Below are 6,168 nucleotides of genomic sequence, written 5' to 3' on the forward strand. Positions count from 1 at the left end.
GGGCATCTAAGTGATGCATTGACTAGCTCTTTTATACGTAAACTAAGCCAACCCCACTATCATCTAGTCAATTCTGACTCATGACAGCCCTAAAGGAAAGAGTATATTTGTGAATCTAAGGTTGAAAATGAAAGTATGCAGTCTCATTATTCTCCCTCAGAGCAACTTGTAGATTCAAACTGCCAGTTTTCCAGTCAGCAGTCCAGCATTTACGCCACTACACCATTGAGACCAATTCTAACTGATAGCAACTCTATACAATAGCATTGCCCCCATAGGGTTTCCCAGACAATCATCAGACTTTATACAAATGGCCTCCTTTTTCTCCTTCAGAGTAGCTACTAGGTTTGAACTCCCACCCATTTGGTATGCAGTTGAGCACTTTAACCACTGTACCACCAGAGCTTCCCATAAGGAAGACCGAACAAACCACTACCATCTAATCGAATCCAACTCAAATTGATTCTATAGAGGATCTCTGAGACTGGAACTCTTTCTCTCCAAGGGGCCAACCTTGCAGTTAAGAGTCCAACACTTGCCCAGCAATACCGCCAGGCCTCCGTACGTAGGGTTTCTAAGACTGTGATCGTTATGAGAGCAGACTGATAGCTGTAAGCATCGACCTTTCCATGAACTCAATGCACACAACATTAAGACCCTTTAAGGGGAATATATCTAAGATCAAACCCACTGTCATGGGCTTAACTCCCACTCGTGGTGATGCTTCTAAGACAGGGTAGACCTGCTCCCCAGGGGTTTTGAAACGTTACGTTTTTTAGGGAACAGACAGCCTCATCTTTCTCCCATGGAGTAGCCAATGGATTGGAACCACCCACCTCTCAATTAGCAGCCCAACAGCCTCACCCTGTTAAGAATCCCACAAAACCCAAACTCACTGCCATCTAGCAGAGGTCAATTCATAGCAACCTGATGAGAGGAATAGAGGAGGTGAATCCCCAGCCAGCCTGTTTCACACTTCTTGATCTGAAGTTGGACTGGCAGAAAGTTAGGTAGGCCGTGGAAATTTATCATCAATTCTTGGTTCTCTCTTTTCAAGAATGTATACAAACAAAGCAAAAGAAAACAGTTGTAGAATAAATTTATAACTAAAAGAAGAAAAGTGGATCAGGGCGACTAACGGCATGGTTGAGAGTTCACATAAAAAAGCCGCTCTGCAGGAGAAAGATGAGGCTGTCTGCCCTTGCCAAGGTTCACAGCCTCGGGAATGCTATATATAGCTGCTGTGGGGGTTACACAATTTTGTGTCAACTTGAAAATGTAAACGTGTAGGAGTGGAATCTAGCCTGTCAACCAAATCACAGCCTGGTGGTGCCTCCTTGTGGGCACCATCATAAGGAGGATCCAGGGAACCTCCCCCTCTCTCTGCATTCACCTTCCTACCAACAAGCCACACTGACAGCTACCAGAGCCCTGTGATGTGGCCACTGCCACTGGAGCCACAACACATTTTACCCACCAGCCAGTGATGTTCCTGCATTATGAATCATTGCATGTGGCTTGGTGAGTCTGGACTAGTATCATAATTATGGAACTGAGTTGGACTGGGCTGGGATGTTTTATTGATACATAATTACTTCTTGATATAAAGCTCTTTCTTACATATATATTAGTGTCTGGCTGGCCTAACACAGTCGACAAGAGTCTGAATCAACTCGGTGGCAGTGGGTTTGATTTGGTTTGTAAAGAAAAGGAAATCAACTTAAGATCAAATTATTATTCATGCCAAGAAAAAAAAAAGAAAAGGCTTTTGATTTTAGGAAGGTGAACCATTCCACAAGTCTGAGACTTTAAATTCAGCTCCCTTAAGCATACATTTCATTTCTGTTAACAACCCAAACCTCAAACAAGGAGAAGGAGGACACATCGAACAAGAGCAGAGATACAAAAATACAGCAGCCTATGCAAACAGGTCATCCTCAAGGTCAGAGGCACCCAGAACGGCAATTGTCTTGACTTTGACTTCAGGAACTGAGAAGGAGCCATCTGAGCCTCAAGGAATTTTTATACTCCCAGTTTTATACTGCACCATTAGGCCTGCTGCATCGTTCTAATCCACCACCATTGAGAATTAAATTTATGAAATGTGGGGGTTTTGAATGTGTGGAGTGAGGAATCGCTATGGACTGGAAGGCTAGCATGTGGGTGGCAGCCACCACAGTCTGGCTTTCTGCACGAGCACTCTTCAAGGTAATAGGGATATCACTTCCTCAGATGCCATCTCGGAGCTCCTGGGCTTGGCTCATCTGTGTCTATTCTTCAGCATTACTGAAACAAAGCTTCTCGTTTGAAGCCCAGATTTGTACATCTTTTTAACTTTAAAAAGAGGGGAAAAATTGAAGAAAAAGAATGATTTCATAAGATGAGGATTAGTCTTTGCCACAGAAACCCAAGTGGCTTTTGTTTATTTGATTTTTAAATAAATACTCATGGGTATAATACGAAGGGCTAGGAAGGGACTTTGCAGATATGGAGTATAGGAAAGAATGAGCCCTGATGAGGCGCAGAAACGCATCGGCAGTGCCGTTGATCAGGGTGAGCACCTCGCCAGCCGCGAGTGCACATACGCCACACTGCGCACCGCACACAGGAGGCTCAGAAAATCCATCTAACAGGCAGGCAGAAAGATACTTTTAAAGGAAGAACACTAAATAAGAACTAAGGTAGTTAGGGTGGGGGCGGAGAGCTACTTTGTTTCATTAGAATGTTTGATGTATTATCTCTAGCATTTAAAATTACATTAATCACATCAATATTCTTAGGGATGAAGCATATCTTCATGGAAATTCAGATACCTAAGAGTGAACATTTCAGCTGTTCCTACTCAGTCTGTGACTTGGGAAAGTTTTGGTTCCTCACCTATAAAGCCAGGATAATGGTAGCAGGGATTATTGTGAGTGCAGTAAGAGCATATACAGGACCTGTCTACTGCTTGGCACACAGTAGGGGGTAATAAATGGTGGTTAAGAGAAGCATGTGGGACGTGCTTATCTCACCTATTCTTGTAAAGTCAAAATATGTTTTTGCTTTTAATGATCAGTTTTCATCTCAAAATAACAGGAACATTTACCGCCCCCCCCAAAAAAAAACCTATCTGCCTCATACGTATTTTAACTCGAGACAGCGTCATGTGAAAGCTAGTGGAATTCACTTAACTCTGCCTCAGTGTCATTGGCATTTTATAAAAGATGCCACATTTCATATCCACTCTGCATCTCTAGCCATTTAAGTTTACCAACCCGTGTTTCTACACTGATGGGGGACGGTGGGGGATGGTGTTAGGCAAAGTGTTTTGTTTCTATTGTTTTAATCTTTGGTTCTTTTTTCATTGGTTAATAAAACCTTAATAAAGGTAATATAAAAACATAATAATTTATTATAACCATGTTTCTAAGACACATTTTATATTTTAATTCTTAGGTAAATATCAAACTTCACAATATTTTTATCTATATTTTATTTATGGATAAAGTCATGGCCAAGTTGGACAATAAGATTCAACTCTTGGGAACTACGATGGACATAATTTCATTAGTGAGAAAAGTATGTCTCCCAAAAAATAGGCTGAATAAAGAATATATGTTACTAAGATATACTCAGGCATAGGTAATCTTCATGTTGGTTTTTTGAAGATATCTACAGTTGCCATAAAATATAGTTGCTACCTTATAGATAATATATTTGCTTCTAATAATGCCAACAGGTATTCATGTAGATAACTACATCAGAACCGTCTAGAAAGGATATCATGTCCATGACGTGGATAAGGATAAGAGTTTATAAATCTCCAAGCTCTCTCAACTGAAGTAATATCTCAAATCCAGTATTTTATCAGTTATGATAGCCATAGACAAAAATTATGAAAGAAGAAATGGATTTCTAATGTCTTACTTTCTAATGTTTAAATGTGCCTCTTTCACATTCTGGTGCCCCTTCACAGTACGCTAAACACTGTGGCAGTCACTTTGCACATTGTGGGCACTCCGCAAAGAGCCAAGCTCCTTACCCTCACGGAGCATGCAGCCACAAAAAGGAGACAGTTACTAAGCGGAGATATGAGTTTACATTTCGTTATCTCTATGATGTAGGCAGAGAAATAAGAGAAGACTGTCCTGAGGATGGTCATGTGCTAGTCATTCTTCCCACTTGTGGCTGTCTACTCTGGAATATAGTGGAGTGTATCAGTGATACTCTACTGCACACCCTACCCTGACGTAATGGTCAGGATTATTTCTTTGTCTTTTTTGTTTCCACTTTTCCCTACGATTTTCTGATTCAAAATTGACAATACCAGACCATTTGATGCCAATACTGGGCATCACAAATACTGGATAGCATTGCTTATGCATTCCATTTCATTTTGATGACTTCCCATTTCCCTAGATTTATACTTTGCACATTCCAAGTTTTGATCATTAGAAGGTTGTGGCATCTTTTTCTTCTGTCCAACATCGATGACAGCAGTACATTGACAAGGAGCTGCCAGAGGCTCAGGCTGGATTCAGAAGAAGACATGGAACAAGGTATATCATTACAGATGTCAGATGGATCTTGGCTCAAAGCACAAAATAACAGAAAGATGTTTACTTGTGTTTTATTGACTATAAAAAGTCATTCAGCCCTTTCCTCTATGTCCTGCGCCTGCTAGCTTCCACCGTGATCGCCGCGTCCTGTTTTGGAGACAGGAAAATGACCACCAACTTCTTGGTGCACGAAAAGATCTGGTTCGAGAAATTCAAGTACGATGACGCAGAGCGCAGATTCTACGAGCAGCTCAACGGGCCAGAGGCTGGCCGCTCCCGTCAGGAGAATGGCGCCAGTGTGATCCTTCGGGCCATCGCGAGAGCCCTCGAGAACATCCAGAAATCCCAGGCCGGGGGTTTCGGGGGCCGCCAGCGGGCCCAGCGGAGACCATAGTGAGCTGCTCGCACACCTTGCTAGCTTGGAGATGGGAACCAGAGCCTGCGCAGTGTGGTGCAGGACCTGCAGCAGGCCTTTTCACAGCTGGAGGCTCGGCTGAGCCAGCTAGAGAGGAATTCACCAGCCCACCGTCCCACGGCCCCACAGACCCAGCACGTGTCTCCCATGCGTCAAGTGCCCCCCCCCCCCCCCCCAGCTAAGAAGGCGGCCACACCTGCGGAGGACGATGAGGACAATGACATCGACTTGTTTGGCAGTGAGGAGGAGCAGGAGGACAAGGAGGCGGCCCGCCTTCGGGAGGAGCGGCTGCGGCAGCATGCTGAGAAAAAGGCCAAGAAGCCTGCGCTGGTGGCTAAGTCCTCCATCCTGCTAGACGTCAAGCCCTGGGATGATGAGACGAACATGGCGCAGCTGGAGGCCTGCGTGCGCTCTGTCCAGCTGGACGGGTTAACCTGGGGAGCGTCCAAGCTGGTGCCAGTGGGCTACGGCATCCGGAAGCTACAGATCCAGTGCGTGGTGGAGGACGACAAGGTGGGCACAGACCTGCTGGAAGAGGAGATCGCCAAGTTTGAGGAGCACGTGCAGAGCGTGGACATCACAGCGTTCAACAAGATCTGAGCCTGGAATGGAGTGTGTGGTGACCCATTAAAGATTATGTGCTCAAAAAAAAAAAAAGAAAAGAAAGAAAAGTCATTCAACTGTATGTATTATTTTTTTTAAAAAACTGTGGATAACCTTGAAAAAATGGGCCCATGTGGAACTTGTACATGGAGCAAGAAGCAGTTGTGCAAACAGAACAAGGGAATACTGCATGGTTTTAATCAGGAAAGTTATGTGACAACATTGCATCCTCTCACTAAACTTATTCTACCTGTATGCTGAGAAAATTATTGGAGAAATTTGATTATATAAAGAAGAATGTGACATGAGGATAGAGAAAGGCCTATTAAAAATCTGAAATAGTTGATGACACAACTTTGCTTGTTGAAAGTAAAGATGACCTGAAGTACTTCCTGATGATGAAAATCAAAAATTTCAACCTTCAGTATGGATTATTGTTCAAAATAAAGGCCAAAATCCTTATCACTGGATCAATATATAAGATGATGACAAATGAGAAATGGTTGATGTTGTTAAGGATTTTGTCTTCCTTAGATCCATAATAATGCTCATGAATCCATCATGAGATTAAAAAAACACTTGCTGCATTAGATAAATCTGATTCACAAG

The 6,168-nt window shown here is 43.1% G+C and overlaps 1 pseudogene; it reads left to right on the plus strand.

Moving 5' to 3' along the window:
- The first annotated feature begins 4,657 nt into the window (after nt 1-4,657).
- On the plus strand, nt 4,658-5,595 carry LOC142448774 (elongation factor 1-delta pseudogene; annotated as a pseudogene).
- The last annotated feature ends 573 nt before the right edge of the window (nt 5,596-6,168 follow it).

Source organism: Tenrec ecaudatus, chromosome 5, assembly GCF_050624435.1.
Source record: "Tenrec ecaudatus isolate mTenEca1 chromosome 5, mTenEca1.hap1, whole genome shotgun sequence".
Taxonomy (NCBI): domain Eukaryota; kingdom Metazoa; phylum Chordata; class Mammalia; order Afrosoricida; family Tenrecidae; genus Tenrec; species Tenrec ecaudatus.